Here is a 22,617-nt window from a genome sequence, read left to right as displayed (position 1 = left end):
AGAGAGTAAGTTCTGCAGGCAGGAACTGCCATTCATGGTGCCAGTAATGTAACTAGCACTATAAGGCAGAGAGCATGGCAGAAGCTCTCTGCAAATTTGGGGGCAGAGAGATAAACGCGGGAATTAGGAGAGGGATGGAGTCTTTATAAGGGCTGGCTCCAGGCTGAGATGCAGGGTCCCAGGAGTTCCTACCTACTTTTGAGGCCATTCTGCCCCCTCCAGTTTCCATTCCCTGTTCTCCAAGCAAGCCCTGGGTGCTGCAATGGCCACTCTTGATGCCTTTCCCTGCTACTGGGCCTATTTTCAGCCCCTACAGCAGCCCCTCCCAGAAACGCTGGAACAATTTTTATAGTGAGGATGCTGGGGGCCACTGAACCAAACTGGAAATCGCGTCTAGCATGGAATCCCCGTCAAGTCAGTGGGTGCTGCAGCACTTATGGCCACTCCTGCATTGTCCTCTCTACAGGTCCTGTTCTCACCTCCATTCTCCCACTGCTAAGAACATGTGAGTTTATGCTGGGGAATTAGCCCCCCTCCAGTTTTACTACGCCTGCAATGAAGCCTACCAGCATTATTCAATCCACAATAAATAATAATATTCAGGTACCTTTGAATTGTGTACATTTTCTTCTAAAGCTCAACTAGCGGTGCCAAAAGCTTTCTGACAAAGTACATACCTGCTATAGGCACTACAACTGCTTTTTAAATGTTAATACAGGTTGGACCTCCCTCATACAGCACCTTTGGGACTTGACTGGGGACAAGGGGATTTGCTAAATGAAGGGAGGTCCCTCCCACTCTGGCCCATGCTGCCCCTGTCTAGGACTCAATCCGAGCTCTGCTGCTACCTGCCTGGCCATGGCTCCCCAGGCTGGAGCTCCATGGCTGCTGGGGCTCTATATCTTCTAGGGCTGACAGGGCTCTGTGCCCTCTTCCCTCAATACGGGGCTCCTGGCCGAGTCATACCCCATAGATCTATAATTTTCTTTGCAATTGTTGATATCTTAACAGCAATACATTGTGTATAATTCTATTGTAATATCTTCTATTAGTTAACTACCAGCAGCAAAACGTTTTGTTTTTGGTCAGTAACATTAAGAACAATGCTGACTGAGATAGAGCAAGCAGTATTATTTTTGGAGAGTCACTTGTTTGCATATAGATGTTACTAGCATTAAGTGTGAATAATGTTACCCTTTAGACTGCCCCAGAGTAGATAAAAAGACCAAGGGCAAAATCTTGACTCCATTGAAAATTTGTCATTGATTTCAAGAAGCTGAATTTCACTCCGTTATCAGTAGCTAAAGGTTTTTCCGGTTTTACTTGGCACAGACTTCTTCATGTCCAGAATGGGACTGAGGTTATTATGAAGAGACTCAGCTAGCTGCTTTCTGGTGCCTACCATCAGCACTGACAAGTTCTTCTCTGTTTAGTTCATGGAAGGTTCTCTCTTTTCTATTGCTCTCCCAGCAAACAACAGGAGCATTAGACTCCTTCCCCTAACTAAACTTGCTGGATCTGACCTACTAATTGCTAGTAAATTCTGTTAAGGAAGGAGGACTGATTATTGGTTTTTATCACTAGCTTTCTAAGGATATATCTACACTACAGCGTTATTTTGAAATATCTTATTTCAAAATAGTTAATTTGAAATAAGTTATTTCGAAATAACGCATCAACACACAAAATGCATTTTGAAATAGCGTTTTGCTATTTCAAAATAGCACGTCCACACCGAGTGGATGCTGAATCGCATTTAAGGCCGGCCGGAACCAGGTCCAGCAGGGCATCAGGTCAGGAGTTACTTTGTGTGGCTGCTGCCTGAGGCCATCTGAGGCTGTGCTTAAAGGGATGCCCCCTGGACAGCTGGTTCTCAGCTTTCCCTGCTTGCTTGCCTACCTCGATGAGGGACAGCAAAGCATTTTGTTTCTGCGTGCTCTGGTTGCCCTCACTTGGGACACCACAGCACTCTGCAACATGAATTCAGAGCTCCCCCTGGGCACTCTGGTGCTTTTTGTGAACTCGTTGCTGTGAGCCTGGCTGCACTTGCTGCAGGCTGCCATCCGGGAAGCTGTCAGCATCCAGGAGGCCATGTGGGAGAGCTTCCACCCTGAGGAGCACTAAGAGCCTCCCTGGTCTGCCCCACTGGAGGTTGTACCTCATTCCTCTCTCACATCCTTCCACTTATCCCCTTCCTAACCCCCTTCCTGATATCAAATAAAATACATGTATTTTCATGAGCACAAACTCTCTTTATTTAACAAAACTCAGGGGTGGGGTAAGGAAACTCTGGTGATACTGGGGAAAGGAGGCGGGATAGGGGAGAAGAGAGGGTGGGAGAGGAAAGGGGAGGGGGAAATCTGGGAGGAGGGAGCTGGAAGGGGGAAGCAAGGGGAAGAAAGGGGAGGAGAAGCTAAGGGCTCAGAGTTGGGGGTCTCGTTGGACCAACTTGATTTTCATGCAAACCTGCTCCTGGGTTTGCATATGGCCTTTGGTGGCCAGGCTGGCAGCTATCCTGCCATAGATGGCTGTATTCCTCTGTCTAGTGTGGAGATCATGGATGCTGAGGGCATCCCCTCAAACCTGAATAAGGTCCATGATCTCCACCCTGGACCAGGAAGGCGCCCACCTTCTCTGTGCCCTGGCAGGTTCCTGGGAGCTGGCAGACTGCTTCTGGGGAGCGGTGGAGCGCTGGCTTCCAGTGGCTTGCTGGCTTATGTTTTGGGGCCACTGGGTCGGGGCAGTGACTTCTGGCTCTGGGCTGGCAGGCTTGGAACTGGTACAGGCACTGTGGCCAGAGTCAACCCCTTTATGGGCTCAGGGAAGGGGGGAAGGAGAGGCGTGTTCTTGGTTGAGGCTTGAGTGGTGACCAGGGCACCCTGGGAAGGCTGGAGGCCCCCTATTTCGATATAAGTGTCTACACAGCACTTATTTTGAAATACCGTATATTCCGGCGTACAAGATGACCTCTGATGTTAAAAAACATCCCCCAAAAATCGGGGGTCGTCTTGTACGCCGGATGCCCCGCCGCCGGAGCCCCTCCGCGGCTTTGAAAGCCTCGGGGGAAGCCAGCGGCGGGGCATCCCAGGCGCGCATGGGCTGCCCCCCCGCCGGAGCCCCTCCGCGGCTTTGAAAGCCTCGGGGGAAGCCAGCGGCGGGGCATCCCAGGCGCGCATGGGCTGCCCCCCCGCCGGAGCCCCTCCGCGGCTTTGAAAGCCTCGGGGGAAGCCGGCAGCGGGGCATCCCAGGCGCGCATGGGCTGCCCCCCCGCCGGAGCCCCTCCGCGGCTTTGAAAGCCTCGGGGGAAGCCGGCGGCGGGGCATCCCAGGCGCGCATGGGCTGCCCCCCCGCCGGAGCCCCTCCGCGGCTTTGAAAGCCTCAGGGGAAGCCGGCGGCGGGGCATCCCAGGCGCGCATGGGCTGCCCCCCCGCCGGAGCCCCTCCGCGGCTTTGAAAGCCTCGGGGGAAGCCGGCGGAGGGGCATCCCAGGCGCGCATGGGCTGCCCCCCCCGCCGGAGCCCCTCCGCGGCTTTGAAAGCCTCGGGGGAAGCCGGCGGCGGGGCATCCCAGGCGCGCATGGGCTGCCCCCCCGCCGGAGCCCCTCCGCGGCTTTGAAAGCCTCGGGGGAAGCCGGCGGCGGGGCATCCCAGGCGCGCATGGGCTGCCCCCCCGCCGGAGCCCCTCCGCGGCTTTGAAAGCCTCGGGGGAAGCCGGCGGAGGGGCATCCCAGGCGCGCATGGGCTGCCCCCCCGCCGGAGCCCCTCCGCGGCTTTGAAAGCCTCGGGGGAAGCCGGCGGCGGGGCATCCCAGGCGCGCATGGGCTGCCCCCCCGCCGGAGCCCCTCCGCGGCTTTGAAAGCCTCGGGGGAAGCCGGCGGCGGGGCATCCCAGGCGCGCATGGGATGCCCCGCCGCCGGCTTCCCCCAGGCTTTCAAAGCCGCGGAGGGGCTCCGGCGGGGGGGCAGCCCATGCGCGCCTGGGATGCCCCCCCGCCGGCTTCCCCCGAGGCTTTCAAAGCCGCGGAGGGGCTCCGGCGGGGGGGGGGGGGGCAGCCCAGGCGCTCCTGGCGGCTTTGCTCCCGGTGCCTCTGGTCTGCTGGGGACCATCTCCAGCAGACCAGGGACACCGGGAGCAAAGGAGGCGGAGGGGCGCTGGGGTATAAGATGAAACCCTATCTTTTAATTAAAAAGATAGGGGGTCGTCTTATACACCCAGTCGCCCTATACGCCGGAAAATACGGTAGCTATTTTGAATTTAGCATTATTCCTCGTGGAATGAGGTTTACCAAATTCAAAATAAGCACTCCGCTATTTCAACTTAATTTTAAAATAGCGGTTTGGCTGTGTAGATGCTAGTAAAGTTATCTCAAAATAACGGCTGTTATTTCAAAATAATTTTGCTGTGTAGACTTACCCTAAGGCAATAAATAAAAAATATAGTAGCACGTTAAAACCATCTTCTTGTCTTAACCACTACAATAAAACTCCAATAGTCCGGCATCCAATTGTACGGCACTCCCAATAGTCTGGCATTAAAATGGCAAGAGCCTAGTGAGTGAGCTTCGGCAAAAAACGAGACACAAGGCAGCAGCGGCAGCAGCTGAACTGAGCAAAACTGGATGTGACTAAATCAGTCTGCCACTGGCATTGTGTGACACTGGACAGTGCTTGTGCTACAATAAAAAGGGTTAAAACACTTTATATATATATATAAAAACCCAGCTCACAGTACCTCTTGATAGTCTGGCATATCCAATATTCCGGCACCACCTTGGTCCCAAAGATTCTAGATTATCGGAAGTCTGCTGTACTTAGTTTCTAATTTAGCTTTTCCTGAATACCATTTCTAGTATCTGTCCAAATACTGCAATATTAGGTACTTAGTCCAAATGTGGAGTTTTAGGACTTAGAGAAACAAGCCATGTCTGTATATGTAGATATCAGTTTTCACCTAGGATTGAATGCAGTACCTTCAACCCTATAAGCACAAGTCCCTGCTACTTGAATTGCTACAGGAGCTCTGCTAGGGTATGTCTACACTACAAAGTTAGTTCGAACTAACGGACGTTAGTTCGAACTAACTTTCATAGGCGCTACACTAGTGCTCCGTTAGTTCAAATTTAATTCCAACTAACGGAGCGCTTAGTTCGAACTAGGTAATCCTCATTTTACGAGGATTAAGCCTAGTTCGAACTTACTAGTTCGAATTAAGGGCTGTGTAGCCCCTTAATTAGAACTAGTGGGAGGCTAGCCCTCCCCAGGTTTCCCTGGTGGCCACTCTGGCCAACACTAGGGAAACTCGTCTGCCCCCCTCCTGGCCCCGGATCCCTTAAAGGGGCACGGGCTGGCTACGGTGCCCGTGCCAGGTGCAAGCCTGCCAGCACCCAGCCAGCAGACCCTGCACCTGGCACGGATCGAGCCACCCACCCGATGCCCCCCAGCTCTCCCCCTCTTCCCGGGACCAGGCTGGCGGCTCCCGGGAGCTTGCCCGGGACCGCAAGAGGCGGGCACCCACCTGGGCTAGTGCGGACATCGTGGACCTCATCCACGATCTCCGCACTAGGCACAGGAAAGTGGCCAGCTAGGGCAGTAGAGCTGCCAGCCTGGCCACCCGGGAGCAGGTGTGCATGAAAATCAAGGGGGTCCACTGAGACCCCCAACCCTGAGCCCTGAGCTTAGAATGTCCGTACTGGGTCAGACCAAAGGTCCATCTAGCCCAGTAGCCTGTCTGCCAACAGCGGCCAACCCTAGGGACCCTGGAGGGGATGGACCGGAGACAGTGACTAAGCCATTTGTCTCGTGCCATCCCTCTCCAGCCTTCCACAAACCTTGGGCAGGGACACCACTCCTACCCCCTGGCTAATACCACTCCATGGACCCAACCTCCATGACTTGATCTCACTTCCCTTGAAACTCTGTTCTAGTTCTAGCCTTCACAGTCTCCTGCAGCAAGGAGTTCCACAGGTTGACTCTTTGCTTTGTGAAGAACAACCTTCTGTTACTAGTTTGAAGCCTGCTATCCATTCCTTTCCCTTGGTGTCCTCTAGTCCTTCTATTATGGGAACTAATGAAGAACTTTTCTGTATGCACCCTCTCCACCCAACTCCTTCTTTTAGAGACCTCTATCCTGTCCCCCCTCCGTCTCCTCTTTTCTAAGCTGAAAAGTCCCAGTCTGTTTAGCCTCTCTTCATATGGGACCTGTTCCCAACCCCTGATCATTTTAGTTGCCCTCTCCTCTCCCAGCCTCTCTCTTCCCCTCTCCCACCTCCTTCTCCCAGTCTCCCCCAGTTTTGTTCAATAAAGACAGATTCCATTTTTGAACACAATTGTCCTTTATTTTGTACATCAAGAAAAGGGGCTAGGGAAGGGTAAGTGGAAGGAGGTGAGGGAGGAATGGGGTATGAGCCCCCGATGGGGAGGACTGGGCTGGCTCTGCGGGCTTCTGGGTGTGGAAGCTCTCCTGCAGCCCCCCAATTGCCCCCTCTCCCCAGATGGCAGCCTGCGGCAAGTGCAGCCGGGCTGATGGCCGAGTGGTGTGATGTGCCCAGTGTGGGTACTCCGGGCACTCCAAGCCAGCACTGGTTTGCAAGCGGGGCACCCCTGAGAACTGTCTGTCCCGGGTGGGGGTCGGGACCCTTTAAGCGCAGCCCTCGGCTAGCCTGAGACAGTATCTCCACGCTCTAAGTCCTCCTCTGATGCCCTGCCGGCACTGCTTCCAGCCATCCTTAAGCCCGGTTCAGGGTCCACTTAACGTGGACATGCTAGGTCGAATTAGCAAAACGCTAATTCAAACTAGTTTTTAGTTCTAGATGCGTTAGTTCGAATTAGCTTAGTTAGTTCGAATTAGCGCTGTAGTGTAGACGTACCCTTAGTTAGTAAATAGCACGCTCTTATCTCTGCGGGGTCCAACTACTATAAAACACACTCACTCAGTGTATTACTTTAATATTTGCTGGAGCACATAGTTTGTCTACGGGAATTGGAAATTCTAGCAGTCACTGCCCTGTCTGTTTATGGTATTTTAAATTTAAACCACTACATTCATGGAAGTCAGAATCAGGAACTAATATCACCCTGCAGGATTCCCCATATGGCTCTGCTAATATGTCTGAGTTATCATGTGCCTTCTTTAATAAACACAATTTAACTATTTTTTGACAGTTCTGCAGTAAAGGAAAAAGGCTGTTTCCTTTGTGAGTGCTTGTAGAGGCAGGGAGAAGTTTCAATTAATTACTACCATGTAACGGCCTCCCCCAAAAGGGAAACAATTGAATGAAAAAATAGAACATGCAGATTTAATAAACAAGTTTTTTCTTTCCATCATGTTGATTTTTTGTTTTTCTTCTGTGATTCAATTACTTTTGTGCCAACATATCTGTTACATGTTGAATACTAATTTCCATGAGTTTTTTTTAAACTGCTGCAGGGCAAAGATTAATATTTCCTTTTAGCTGCTCTTTGATTTTATGTTAGAAGAAACTAATCCATTCAACATAATTTCTTATAGAATCACATTGCCTAATTTCTTATGTTTGAAGTGACCTTTTTTCTATTCCTTTCTAAATGAAATTACTGCAAATTCATTATTCATAAGATCAAGATAGAGTCCCAGTTGTGAAAAATCATGAGGTTTCTTTCTCAGCTTCAGTGAATCAGTATCCTATTGTAGCTCTACAAATTTTACATAGCCCTACAAATTTTTAGTATAGCACAACATGGAGAACTATTTCTGGGGTAGCAAAGAACACAGAGTACGCTATGCCCCTTTATCAGGGTTTGTTGCTGATTAACGTTTTGGAAGCTCCAATTGAATGTATTTACTGTGTTATCATGTTGCATAAACACCATTTTTGTTACCACAAACACTGATTTGGTGGTATGGGCCTGGTACTTAGAAATACCATCTTTTCTAGAAATTGTCTGTTTGCTAACTTGTACGTGAGAAAAGTGAGTGAATTCAGGGGATGGCTATTTCATTGCCAACACTTCTTCAGCCTAAATATTTATGTGTTAATTTTGTTTGTGTGTCAGTATGAATGTATTCATACCAATGGGCTATTATTTTGTTTTTAACCATCAGCTTTAAAGATTATGCGAAGGCTTGATGGTTCAGGCTTGGCTCAGGCTCCATCTAGACTGCAGGCTTCTTTCGGAAGAAGCTTTTCTGGAAGAGATCTTCTGAAAAAACTTCTTCCAAGAGAGAGTGTCCATGCTGCCAAAGTGCATCAAAAAAGTAATCTGCTTTTTTGAAAGATAGCGTTCACACTGAATGGACCCTATCTCGCATTTAAGCTGTGATTACTATGGATAGAGTGGCCACCAGGGCACCTGTGCTTTTTCCTCTTTCCTCTTCTTTCGAAAGAACTCCCTCTTCCCTGTCTACACATGCTTTTTTCATAAAGAGGCCTTTTCCTCGTAGAAAGAGGTTTAGCAATGTTGGAAAAAACCCTCTGTTCTTTCAATTTTTTTTTGAAAGAACGCGATTGCAGTGTGGACGTAAGTGAAGTTATTTTTTAAAAATGGCCATTTTTCTGAAGAAGCTCTGTAGTGTAGACAGCTTCACCTAAGCAGCCATAATTTTGGATTAAAGAAGGGCAAACTTGTTTTGCCTAATTTTGATCTTCCACTCAAACAAATATTGTAGATTTGAAGGTTTGACTCAAACTTAAATGTTGTTGGGGTTGTTTTCTGCTGTGGAAAAGTTGCGATAAATGGAGCAGAACAAAAAATCCAACTTAAAAATCATATTTAAATTCAATATAGAGAACACTCATTGTGGCAGCCTAGCTTTTTGGGAGCAAAAATGGCCCTTGGAAGATTATTTGGAGATTTTTGCCAAATTTGTGGCCTGACCAATACAGTGAATAGGAGACATTCTTTTTATGTGCCATTGTAATGATGAGGTACATTTTTACCATTCAGGAAAACAGTCTAATCATTGCTCATTTGTTCAGATTATATACAAATATCTGTACAAATTAATATAATCTTTAAATTAATCCAAGACAATCCCTCCCCACCCCCCATGAAATTTGTTTTTTTTCTCTTTACCATGACCAGCCCATGAAATTTGTCAACATGGTTCGTGATTTACATGAAGCCAGTAATATGAAAATAGTTAATGCAATTATTGCGTGCCAAACAAGTGACTGCTCATTTTTAATAAGCCATCTGTTCAGTTTGGAAATTAGTTGTTTCTAATTTATCATTAGCCAGTAAAATGTCGGCTATGGGTATGTATACAAAGTTTCCACTATGAAAAAGCAGTGGTTGGACAAGAAGTGCATAGTGATATATCCTATTCATCTTATTCATTGCTTGACTAGTCAACTGAGGGAGTGGGAGGGGAAGGAGTGATATCTTCAGAATAGCAAACAAAACTTCCTTGCAGAAGCTGACATAAGGCATGAAAAGTGGCAGGGGGAAGGAAATAGAAATTTAAGTTATGGTAATAGTATGTATTTCCCAAGATACTAAAATGAGATCTAGTATACAGTGTATTCATGGTTTCATGAATTCACTGAACACATCAGTGCTTTTAAAACCAGCGATGTTATTGAAATTGCTATATGAAGTTATGCCTATAATTCCACTTCAGGTGGTAAAGAAACTCCTCTTAAGGAAAAGTACTATAGAAGTGAAAAATGATAACCTTATAGAGATTTCTTAGCCACCATGTATGATTCAATAGATAACTCTAGGTATGCCACAAAATTCTATAAGACCACTCCAGAATTTCTAAAAAGAGGATAATTCTGTTAACTGAAATAGTAGTTAGACAAGCTTCTATAGATCTCTATTAATTTCATCCTTATTATGGAAATAGTCTTATCAAACTTAAGTCTAGATTATAGTTTTTTCTTACCTAATTAAGGTAATTTAAATTTGAAAAAGATACCTGACTTAAGTCAACAAAAATCCAGAAGAGATTTCTAACTTTAATAATTGTTTATTAAAAATCATGTATTTAACAGAAAAATAGATGTGCAAGTTTTACTGGTAATCAGTATAATTGTAATCAAGTTATAAATTGGCATGGGTGAATTGGTTTGGGAAAAATAAGTATGAAACCATATGCTTAAGTCGCCAAAGGATTTGGGCCTTAATGTCTTCTGAATTGAGGTGTTTGTTAAAGAGACATTTACTAAGGACTTGCATTAAAGTTGCCTCTATTGTTATTTTGTGTTGAAAAAGTCTGGGAAATCAAAGTAAATATTTTGTATTAAAGTTGAAAAATGAAGATGCTTAGAAGTACCAAAAATAAGGTTTTGAATGCCACATCAACTTATATATCTTCCACAAATGTATTTTCTATTGATGACTCCTTTGTTAAATGTAGATATTACTAAATTATTCTGTAGGTTATTATAATCAATAAACCAGCTACAATATATATCTTGTATATTTTAATGTACTCCTCATTTAAGTCATGGTTAGTGTTACCATTAACTTTGACAGGTCTAGTATTGTATTTTAATCCCTTACTTTTGGAATTGCCTGATTCATGCGCTTGATTTTTCAAATGTAATGTTTGGTTTTGCTCTTGTGTTAAAAGAAAACAGGTTCAGCGCTATGAGGAAGGAAGCCAATGCTTGTTCTTAAATCTTTGTTTAGATCATCCAAAAGAAATAATACCAGAGCATAAATGAATACTTCCCTTTTTATCTGGTGGGCATGTACTGCATTGAAATTAAATCCATCTCCCTCAGCTCCATGAGATAAGATAAGTATGCTATTTCTTATTAACTTAAATAATGTTAAGAGTGATAATTGTGATGATGCTATATCGGTGTGAACACCTGGCCATCAGGAACTGAACTTGAAAAACAAATTCACAACTATTTCATTCCTGATGGGGGCAGGCATCCAGGAATTAAGATGCCAACAACGTGTCCTGCACTGTACAAGAAACAAAGAAGCAATGGAGCCGAGTCTTCTCTCACTTACACCTGTTTTACTCCACTGTAACTCTGTTGAGTTGAAATCAGGTTATTTCTGACTTACACAGATGAGAGAACTGAATCTGGCCCATAGTTCCTAACCTCTTTTTACCATCTAGACAGATATTGACAATACAAACCAGATATAAAGGATGCAATCTTCTCCCTACCAAAATTAATGGGCATTTTGCCATTAACTTCTATAGGATCAGGATTTCACCCAGAATTCATTGAGGGCCTATCAGACAGTAATTTGTTGTTTTATAATGAGTGAATGACAACATATTTCAACATGATGATGTGGATTAGTGCTTATGACCTTTGCAGAAGTGGGTTTTGACTATATGTGATTTTTCAGTATTATCACAGCTTCTAAGAGGGCAGAGTAACAAAATATACCCAATGTTCCACAGGCAGAGATCTGAAATGACAAAATAAAACAGAATGTCTATTTTTCCATTTTGCCCCCACTTTTAGCTTCTTTGCTAAGTATACTGAAATCCATTCATACATAAATTTCCTAAATGGCAAGTTTATTTATATTGAATTTGCTAGGGTTCTATAAAATTGCGATAGAAGCTTTGTGTGACCAGCACTGATCATAAATGCAATTCGCAGGAGTTAGCCACATTTTTCAGCTCTATTTTCCATCCTCTCATCTTTGTGTTATGAAGAGATATCGACTTTGTGGAGCCAGTGCAGCAAGTTATAAATGATGTATGAAATGAGAAATCCCTGCTTGGAGCACAGAGGACGTAACCTGGGCTATTTGTTCTGATGTTCAGCTTGGGTGTAAAGCCCACAAATCTGGCAGCTACAGTCAAAGAGAGTGGGTTTTGGTGTTAAATATTTTTCTCTCATTTTGTACTTGTGAGGAGTAAGCTGCAGAAAGAGGGGGAGAGCACCAGCACTCAGCTTTGAGGAGAAAGAGGTTTCTGCATACTCTGAAGTGCCCGGAGCACAGCTGTCTGAATTAACACTCTTTGCACTGAAATCAATGCTAGTAAGCAAGATACAAGTGGTCATGTTGGAGAGTGGAGAATGGGCTTAATGGATTCAGTGCAATTCTATGAATGCAAGTAATAGGTCAGATCCAGCTGAAGTCAAAAGATAATCTTGCCATGGAGTTAAACAGGAGCAGGACTGAGCTGTATGCACAGAGTAGCTATTGTCATTATTTCAAAATCATTTTTCTTCACCCCATGTGGTACAGCTTTACCTAAGCATGTGTAAGAGCCCAAAATAACTGCAAGGCCAGTAATGTGTGCACAGAAATGATGCTATGGTGAGGCATGCTAGAGATTTCCCATGAAACAATTTCACAGCCAGGGCACAATGTTCTTACCAGACTAGTAGCCAGCCACCAGGGCCTCCTCCACTTAGTTTATGTCACCCAACTGGAGCACAGGTAACAAAGTACCTTACAATCCCAGCCCTAGTGGCGGCTCAGTGATTTTTCACACACTTCCCACCTTCACCTCTGCAGGACAACCCTTACAATGGGAATGCTGGTTAGAAAATGACCCCACCCCAGTGAGAAATGTAAATGCCAAGAGGAAAAAGGTTCATTGCAATGTTTCATGAGAAATTATGACTTGTCAAAAAGAAAAAAAATTGGCTTGAAAAAAAATTTTTTTTTACAGACAACATATTGTCCTGCAAGTAGACACTAGGGCTATGTCTACACTTGCGGCTTCTTGCGCGAGTAATATGCAAATGAGGCTAAGCGTGGAATATCACCGAGCCTCATTTGCATACCTAATGAGCCACCATTTTTTTCAGAAGAGGCTCTTACGCATGAAGGAGCATCTACACTGCCCCTTCTTGTGCAAGAAAAACCCTCTTGCACAATGCCGTTCTTCCTGAAAAGTAATAGGTGTAACGGCAATGCGCAAGAGGGTTTTTCTTGTGCAAGAAGGGGCAGTGTATTCACTCCTTCTTGCGCAACAGCCTCTTCTGAAAAAAATGGTGGCTCATTAGGTATGCAAATGAGGCTCGGTGATATTCCACATTTAGCCTCATTTGCATATTACTTGCTCAAGAAGCCGTGAGTGTAGACATAGCCTTGCAGTGATTTGTTTTGTTTCTCCCCCTGTTCTTCAGCCAAACAGTTTCAGCTAGTCCTACATATGGCTTCTTGTTGTTAGACAGCATACGATGAATTGGCCATCCTCTCAATAAGCCAACACAGATGCAGCACAAAAGTATCCATTTCTTAAATGTGGTGTTGTCAGAGCATGAAAACAAGCAGTTTTATTATCCACTTAGAAGTGGAGTCTCTGATTCTCTCAGGTTGGTGAGAGGAAGCCGCAGGTTGTTGTCTCTCATGCCTTTATTCCAAAGCCTGGGGCTAAGTGTGGTGAAGCAGCCCCAGAGGCTGCTGAGGAAGCACTCTGTACATAATCATACATTCATAGCAAAGAGCATGAGGTGAATAGCCACAGACTAGTGGCTTCAGATAGGAATTACTGAGTTCTAATCCTGAAGTGGGCGCTTGCTAGTTATGTGGTCCCTTTACCTCTCTGCTACAGTTTTCCTATCTCTGAAAGGAGGATAATATTTACTGACAAAACCTTGCTGTTTAGTTAGCGAAGACCAAATAATGTCAATCAAACTAAGGGTCAAAGTAGTGTTCTGCTCCTTTGATGCTCATCTGTGAGCTGTTTTCTTTTTGTTATTCCCTGAAATAAGGGTTTGTAGAAGAAATGCTGACTGGACAGTGAATGGTGGGGCAACAATAGCAATGTCTTCATGCAGCAATTGAACATTTCCCGCTCATTTAAATGGTCTAGCACCAATCTCCTTTGACTCCTAATGACTTTGTTGCATCACATATCTTGTACCGTATTAACGTAGCATTGAGGAGCCCCAGCGATGGACTAGGAACCCAATCTGTTAGGCACTGTACAAACACAGAATAAAGAGAGAGTTCTTGCCTTGCTGAGGTTATAATCTAAATATAAGATGGACAAACAGACGGATAAAACAGAACAAAGGGAATGGTACAAGGAAACTATGAGATAGTGTTGGTCAGCATGGGAGGCTGTGGTCTTAGCACACCAGCAGCCTAACTCTTGTCAAGATTTTTGTAGAAATGCTGGAAAGAACACTTTAAGGAGGGTTTTGAAGGAAGATAAAGAGTTAGTGTTGGGTTGTTTATAAGCAGCTTTTCCCAGGCTGGTTTGGGTCTGTTGGTGCTCATGTAACCCACACGCCTATGGGATGTGGTTCACTGTCCCATGTAGTGGCACTTAGACCACTTACAGCGAGAGATAAGAATGAGTGAGCTCTACAGACTAAGCTAAGCACCAGCTGGCTTTATAGCTCAAGCTGTAGAAGTGCCTACACTAAGCTTCAGAAGGCCCAGGTTCAAATTTACCCAGTGAGCAGTTACAACTCTCAGACAAACAGAAGGGTTTAATTTGTAAAATACTATATTTACAGAATGGTTTGTTTTCAATATAGTATACAGAACTACCAGTTACATCTAAAACAGAAAACTCATTTTCAGACAGGTGCCCGCCCAGGCTACGTCTACAGTGCAGGCTTCTTGTGCAAGAGCACGTCCACACCTCAAAGCACATTGCAAAAGTGATGTGGTTTTGTGCAAGAGAGCATCAACACTGCATGGACACTCTTGCACAAGAAAGCTCTGATTGCCATTCACAGAATGGCCGTGAGAGTATCTGTGCTTTTTCCCATAGGAAACCCTTGAACAAGAAACCCCTCTGGGGCATCCACACTTGACTTTTTGCACAATAGGGCTGTGTCTACATTGGCACCCCTTTCCGGAAAAGGGATGCTAATGTAGACTTTGGAATAGGCAAATCCGCGGAGGATTTAAATATCCCCCGCGGCATTTGCATTAACACGACTGCCGCTTTTTTCCGGCTTGGGGAAAAGCCGGAGAAAAGCGCCAGTCTAGACGTGATTCTCTGGAAAATAAAGCCTTTTCCGGAGGATCTCTTATTCCTACTTGAAAAGGCTTTATTTTCCGGAGAATCACATCTAGACTGGCGCTTTTCTCCGGCTTATCCCCAAGCCGGAAAAAAGCGGCAGCCATGTTAATGCAAATGCCGCGGGGGATATTTAAATCCCCTGCGGATTTGCCTATTCCAAAGTGTCTAATCTGCATTCCCTTTTCCGGAAAAGGGGTGCAGTGTAGACACAGCATAGCTGTAGCGCAAAAGGGAGTTATGCCTCATAGAAGGAGGTTTACTTACACTGACAAAAGCCCTCTGATCTGCCATTTTACTGCTGATTTACTTGTGCAAAATGCATTTGAGGTGGAGACGCTCTGCAGGTTTTTGTGCAAAAACGGCCATTTTTGCGCAAAAACTTTTTAGTGTAGACGTAGTGCAAATGTCTACAAAGAAGTGTTTCTTGGCTCCTCTAGCTTATTCAGCATGAAATAACCATGGTAGTTACATACAAATACTATAATTAGGGGAAATATGGGCATAGATGATCTATGGAGTACTAAAATTCAGTGTGTTTTCCTGGCACTTGAAAACTCAAGGCCCAGTCCTGCTATCTTAATTCAGACAAAACATCCACGGAATTCAAGTTTTGCCTTAGGTTTCGAGGGATTCTAGGCTTCACTGCCTCATTAAGCTTGGAATGACTGTTCTTTAGAAATTAAATTAAAATGGATTTCTTTTGTGTAGTGGGAAAGATTCGTCTTCTCCATTTTGCATAACTGGCAATAACTAAATAAAATTTAAAGTCCAGCAGAAAGACAAATCTGATCGTATGTTTCAGCAACAGAGTAGAAACTGCTGGGAAAACTCAGTTGAAAAAAATGCTTTAACAAATTGCTAATGCAGCACATCTCAGGAAAACCACTGGGATCATAAATAGTCATAGCATTAAACTGTTCCCTACGGCTAGGTATATCTTTTATTATGCATGGTACATTCATTTTGGCTTAACCAGTACATCCTTAGGTAGAGAATTAAGGTCAAATAAGTTGGAGTGAATGAATGTAACAATCTCAACAATTTCCAAAACCAAGAAGGACATAAAATTGTGAAAGAACAGCTCTGACTTCTTCAATTTTACCAGAAGAATCTGATTTCTGTGGTGGCCCAGTTTGCAAATCCCAGTTTCTCAAAGCAAACAACTACCCCGCACTGTATATCCCTCGAAATAATATACACAGTCGATATAATAAAGAGAGAGATCCACTAAGTCATAAAACTGTTTCAGAAATGAACAGGCTTCCCCTTCCATTTTAAAGATTATTCTATTTACATTACTTTTTATTTAATATTATAAATATATATGCATTGAAAAGTAGCATATGCCTTGTGACCTAGCTCACAGTACATAAGGGAAAAAGTAGACTCATTTAAGGGGGCTTAAGGGGGAAATAATGTGGCTAGGTAGTAGCAAAACTGGTTGATCCCTCTTTAGCAAAACAGCAAGGTTGAGGAGGGAGGCTTTTCTCTGGGATGTTAGAGCATGTGTATTCCTAAATCACATAGGCAATCTTGGAATTTCCACTCTGGTAATTCTTGTTCCTGTGTGTTTCCTATATTCTCTCTATTTCCCCCTTTCTCCTGCCCCATTCTGGCTTCTTTTGCACTCCTTAATTAAGCTGGTAGAGAATTTTTCTATGGAATATTTTTTTTATCAGAAAATGTCAATTCATTGACATCAACATTGTTTACAATACAGGACTGGTTTTCACAATTTTATAATTTTTAAAATGTCACATAACGTTTTTGTTTGCAGTATAGTCATTGCTGTGTTCATCCCAGGATATTGTCTCTTTCACCAAGGCTACGTCTACACTGGCATGATTTTCCGGAAATGCTTTTAACGGAAAAGTTTTCCGTTAAAAGCACTTTCAGAAAAGCGCGTCTAGATTGGCAGGATGCTTTCTGCGGAAAAGCGTCCGTAGCCAATCTAGACGTGCTTTTCCGCAAAAAAGCCCCAATCACCATTTTTGTGATCGGGGCTTTTTTTGCGGAAAACAAATCTCTGCTGTCTACACTGGCCCTTTTGTGCAAAAGTTTTTCGGAAAAAGACTTTTTCCCGAACGGGAGCAGCATAGTATTTCCGCAAAAGCACTGACAATCTTACATGAGATCGTCAGTGCTTTTGTGGAAATTCAAGCGGCCAGTGTAGACAGATGGCAAGTTTTTCCACAAAAGCAGATGATTTTGTGGAAAAACTTGCCAGTCTAGACACAGCCCAACAGAAGCTGATCCACATATAACCTCACCCACCTATATAACCTCTCCACCACATATAACCTCTCCAAGAACATTCTTTGAAATTCTCAGATATCCTATTCTGATGTTTTTTAAATGAAAAGTATCATTTCAGAAATTTCTAAATGAATGGTTTTGATTGACCTGAACTAATTTTTTTTCAGACAACAGAGTCAACAAATTTTGATGTTTGACTTTTCTTTCTTATTAGCAAAGGTAAAACACATTGACATGGCAAAAATTTTGACAAGACTTCAAAAACTATTACACACCCTGCCGTATGCCTTTGTTCCTATGTATTCCTTCCTTCCTACAATTTCCCCCATCAACAACATTTATTTAAATAAATAAGCTGTGGTGGATGGGAAGCACTGCTTGTAAAGGGTTGAACTCAGAGAATCCTTGAAAAAAATCCAGGAAGTGTTGGCTGGGAGCCAGGAGAGCCAATGGGAAGAAAGTGTTAAGATTTGAAGTGAAAAAGAGGTTGCTTTTTTCAGTCTCCTTTGTTTGAGAGAAGCAACAGGGGCCATGAAAGAGACAGAATGAGCCTGGGAGGCAGAAATTAAATTTACAGCAATAACCATGTCTAGGAGACCAAAACCTTGAAGCAATAAATGTAAGCAGACGGGTGTAGCCGGCCAGAGTAAGGCTCAGGTCCGACACTGGGTTCCCAAAGTACAAAATACACCACACAGGTATCTGTCAAACACAAGTAGTTTATTTCCTGACAGCTAACAGCTATGCCCCATAACTGGAAGAACAACATAACAAAGAAGTGGCATATCTTACGTCCCTTCCTGCAAGCCTGGAACCCCGAGTAGGCTGCGGACGAAGTGGGAGGTTGTCTCAGCTTCCGAGGCGCTGGTACCCAAAGCTCATTGGTGAGGTTCGATTTGCTAGGCTCTGAGGCAGCTTTAAATACAGTTTTCCTGCCTTGTTTGGCAGTTTGGAAATTTCCATGGGTTACTCATTACGTGCTGATGTAGGGCTTAGCTGTTAGTTATCAATCTTGTTCTGTTTTGGATCTACTTGTTCTCTGGCCCTGTTTACGTGATCAGTATGTTAGGGTAAACAAGATTGTTATGTTCCTGCCCTTATCTACAATTCGTTCTTGCTATAATGGCGTATGTTCCTAGAGGTTTGCTTCTGGCTCAACAGTAGTAGGGAAAAAGGGGGGTGGAATGGAAAAGGGGGGAAAGAATGCAGGCCTCACCACCCCTAAATGAACACGCACAAAGTTCTTCCGCAATTGACCACTACAACAGGGCATGTTTAGTTAGCCATGATCAGGTTAATTTCTTTTATTTTCTGGGTTGGAATTCCTCTGTGCTTGGATTATGGTTCTCCCCCCCAATATACTGTAACTGAAGTTGAATCCCAGGGAAGCAATTCTGTGAGCTTTAATCTGTTTTTCTCAGTTGCTCTATAATATCCAGCAACCAAGTATGCTTTACTAAGGATATCTTTTTGTTTTGTTAATATAATTATCTTTTTTTAAGACTATGCTCTGATTCTTGTATCCTGGAAGGTATTGGAAGGTCTGTGTATGCATGCCTAAGACTGAGAGGTCAGCTATCAGAGATTAGTTTGGTTTTTTAATTTTTTTTAAGACCTCTAGTGGTAAAAGAGCTTGGGATACCCCATGGGAAGTAGTTCCCAAGTGAGTCTTCCTGGGTTCAAAAAGAAAGGTGTTTTTCACTTGAGTGATGGCAGCATACCACCAAGTCAGGAATCTGTGACCTTGGAGAGTTGTTAAATAGAAGCCTACAGAGGCAAGGTATTTCTGAAGTCTCTTGTGGTCCTCTACCTTCTGTACTTGAAGAGGAACAAAGGAAACAGCCTTTACATAAGCAAAGAAATAACATGGTCATGCCCTTTGCCCCACCTTTCAGCTTCCTTTGGTTGCATGTTATATCCTTTATCTGTTTTAGATTGTATGCTCCTTGAGTTAAGGACAGCATCTTCCTCTGTCTCTGCATTGCACTGGTACAATGGCCTGACAGGGCTTCTGTGCACCACTTGAGTATAAATAATACCCTTGCTGATCCATTTTATTAGTATGGGAGCAGTATACTATGCTGTTACCAGCTTTCCTGAGTCCCACCTCAGAGCTCCTGTTTGGTCCAGTTTGCTGTCAGGCAACCCATCACTCTTTAAGCTCCCTTTGTCAATTTCACAGAAAGGACCAGGCTGCTGGGTGGAAGTGACCTAAGGAAGCTGTGGGAGGCAAGGCTCCATGGTGTCTGTAGGGGAGAAGTTAACTATTTTTAGACAGACACTTATAACATGGAACATGAGATCAGAAGGCAGCATTTACTGCTTGAACTCTTCCTTGTGGCTGACCAGAGGCACTGAGACACTTCAGCAATGGTAGCGAGTGCTGTCCTACTTCCTGCACAGGGGCGCTACTTTAAGTGGATTCCATCATACCTGGAGTTTTCAGTTTGGTTAAATGCCTCTCAGCATCACCCTATCCAAATTGTTCCAGTGTGTCTGATTCCTCCCGCAATGCAAATGCCAGGGGATGTCTGTGACAACTAGAGCTTCTTTAGAGTGTCAGGTCCAAAGTGGTGACCGATTGGCCAAAGAAAACAGGTCAATTAGTGTCCATACTGACTGCAGCAGTAGGTATGAACTAGAGCTGCTCAGAAACCTTTGGAGGGAAGGAAGTCTGTGTCATTGGAAATTGCTGATTCACTGATCCCAAAATGTTTCGCATAAACATCTTTGGTTCAATGCATTTTCATCAAATCACAGGAGGCAGGGTTCTGTTAGGAACCTATGTGGTTTTCTGGGGAGCTACAAAAAGTCTCCAGCTCAGTTAGATTTCTTACCATGGGGCTGGAAACCCCCCAAAAATGCCTTGAGCTGGGGATCTCAGGGTCTTCAGGCTTCAGGCTGTGGAAGTTCTAGGTTGGGTTCCAGAGTTTGTGTCTCTAAGGAAAACCATGGTGCAGATTGCACCAGGCTGGGGAACCGAGGGATTTCTGACTCCTGGGCTATCTGTCTGCTTGACTTCTGAAGCCTGGCCTTCCAGCTACCCCTAGAATGAGCGAGACAGGTGGCCTGGGAATCTAGAAAGCCAGTCCTGGTCTACATTAGGGCTTTATATCAAAATAACCCCCCTTAGGTCAAATTAATAGGCTGAGCATCTATCCTACCAAGCCCATTATTTCGTAATAATGGGCTGCTTATTTAGAAATCTGTACTTCTGCTTTTCTCGAGGAATAACCCTATTTTTTAAAAATAGTTATTTTGAAATGGCAGTAGCACGGACACTCCAGTGCTGCTATTTTGAAATAACTACTCCCCAGAGTAACTTGAACTAATTACTCCCCCATGGTTCCTGGGGCTCTAAGTCGAGGTAGCATATCCACATTAATGGAGCCTGCCTCACACTAATTTCAAGGCTTCCTAGTAATGAAGACACACTATTTTATTTTGTTAAATCGGGAGTTATTGAGTCAATTTAAGTAATTTCAAAATAGTTTCCTAGTGTAGACATGCCCCCAAAGGCCTTCAGCCTGGGGCAGTCCACATGGTGCAGCTCCCCAAGATCACAGACATTGACAGCCACTTGATGAAACTCATATGAAACTTCTTCATTTTAATGGAGATAAGAGAGAACAAAATCTGCAAATGGATAAGGGGCAATTAAGTAATTAGATCCAAACTAGTGCTAGGAGAAGTGGTGCAGCTTCTGGAAACACAGTCAGGGAGAGACAATTTGTATCTGGGGAAAACAAGATGAAATCTGAACAGGGCCGAATGCCTGCAGCAGAAAAAAGGCAACCAACCCACTATCAATAAGAAAGAAGACTGTAATGTCTAAAGAGAGAAAGCTTGAAAATAGCCCTCTGGGGTTTCTTAGATGGACAGAGGAACACTTAGGATTATGAACTGACATTGCTGAGAGGAAAACCTACTTTCTCTAAAGGACACTAGTTACAATTTCAAGCTTGTTTGTATTCTGTGTAGTACTGAATATATTTTCCATTCCCTTCCTTTTCTCGCTTTCTCAGTTCCTGAGCTCTATCTTCTAGACCTCTGCTGACCTAAAAGTTTTATATATGTTTTCTTACACCCTAGTTCCTCAACTAATCTTATTTATTGATGTATCATTTTTCAAAATAGGCTCCGTAAGTTTTTATAGCTCTGCACAGCAATCTTATATTATATATTAGGTACCTGGTGCAAGAGTTGTTAACTTTGGATGCTGTTGTCTGTTTGGCAAGTTGGATCCACTGCAATATTTTCTCTTCCGTTTTCCTGTAATATCCAACATGATTAAAGACTGTAGCTATCCATCCAAATTTTCAGTGCATGGCACAGACAGACAGTATAGAGGTAGCCTTTGTAGCACAGCACTTTCAGTACTGTTCCTATTTTTTTGTATGCTAGAAAAATCTGATTTATCATCTTCAGTGAAGGAAGAAAACTGATGGTAGTAAAATCATAAAAGGATTTATAGGATGTTTTGCACTATTAATAAAGCAAAGTCATTTTGACAAATGGCATAAGACATGCATTGTTCTATGCATTTTATAATCTATGAAGCCATATGGGCTGAAAAGAAAGACAGTTGTAGGGATTTCCGCAGGATAAGTGGCATTGACTTTGAAAATTGCAATATATTACATACCATTTATATACTGATTAAATTAATGAAATCATAACACATCCAGTTCTGAATTAATCTTCATAGATTTAGTTCTATATCAGCAAAAAGTCTGTAGGAATTTCTAGTGAAGCAAAAAAGACTTCACTGATATACAGATATATGAAATTGCAATGCAACTTTAACCATAATGTTCACAACACTGAACATTATGATATATATTGTTGTGATCTATATGCCCTGGAATCATCTCTGTGAATTACAAGAAAATTATTATCTAGAGAACATTATTGCACTTGCCAGTACAGAAATATGACCTTTCATAGATGAAAATTGAAAACAGTGAAAATTAAAATGTAAATGCATTTACCGAGATTGAAGAAAAATTGAGTTTCTGAACTCTTTACTGCTTTTTGCTTTCTCTTCTTCAAACCTCAATTTTGATATTATTTAAATTTCAAAGGCGCAACCCATCATAGTCTGAAATTTCCATTTAAACTTTTATGACTAACAGATTATCTATTTTTGCTGAAGTTCCAAGGGTTTGTTTTTAAACCATAAAATATGGTTAACAAAAAGTTTTCTCCATCAAACAAATTCTTCGTGTTTTCTAAAGATCAGTTCCCAGAAGTTCACATTAGGTAAGACATAGATTATTCTCATCTTTGTAGTGAAGAAACAGAAAAGAGGACAGAAACATAGATAAAGAAGACCCTTATTTTGCAGAGAATTCAGCAGTTCATAAAATAAAAAAAATAGTTTTATTTTAAAGTATTTTTTTTCACAACACCTTTACATAGCACCTACAGCAATAGGAAATAACTGCAGCCTCTAAAGGAGGCTG

General features: G+C 43.5%; 1 long non-coding RNA gene across 1 annotated transcript in view; it reads right to left on the bottom strand.

Annotated features, from left to right (window-relative positions):
• LOC142829672 (uncharacterized) overlaps nt 1-18,232 on the bottom strand; it is a 43,230-nt gene extending 24,998 nt beyond the window's left edge. Inside the window, exon 1 of the long non-coding RNA XR_012904364.1 lies at nt 17,945-18,232. This is a non-coding gene — a long non-coding RNA (uncharacterized LOC142829672). The remainder of the gene's footprint in view (nt 1-17,944) is intronic.
• Nucleotides 18,233-22,617: the final 4,385 nt, after the last annotated feature.

This window comes from Pelodiscus sinensis, chromosome 5 (genome assembly GCF_049634645.1).
Source record: "Pelodiscus sinensis isolate JC-2024 chromosome 5, ASM4963464v1, whole genome shotgun sequence".
Taxonomy (NCBI): Eukaryota; Metazoa; Chordata; order Testudines; family Trionychidae; genus Pelodiscus; species Pelodiscus sinensis.
This window is presented reverse-complemented; position numbering and strand designations above follow the sequence as displayed.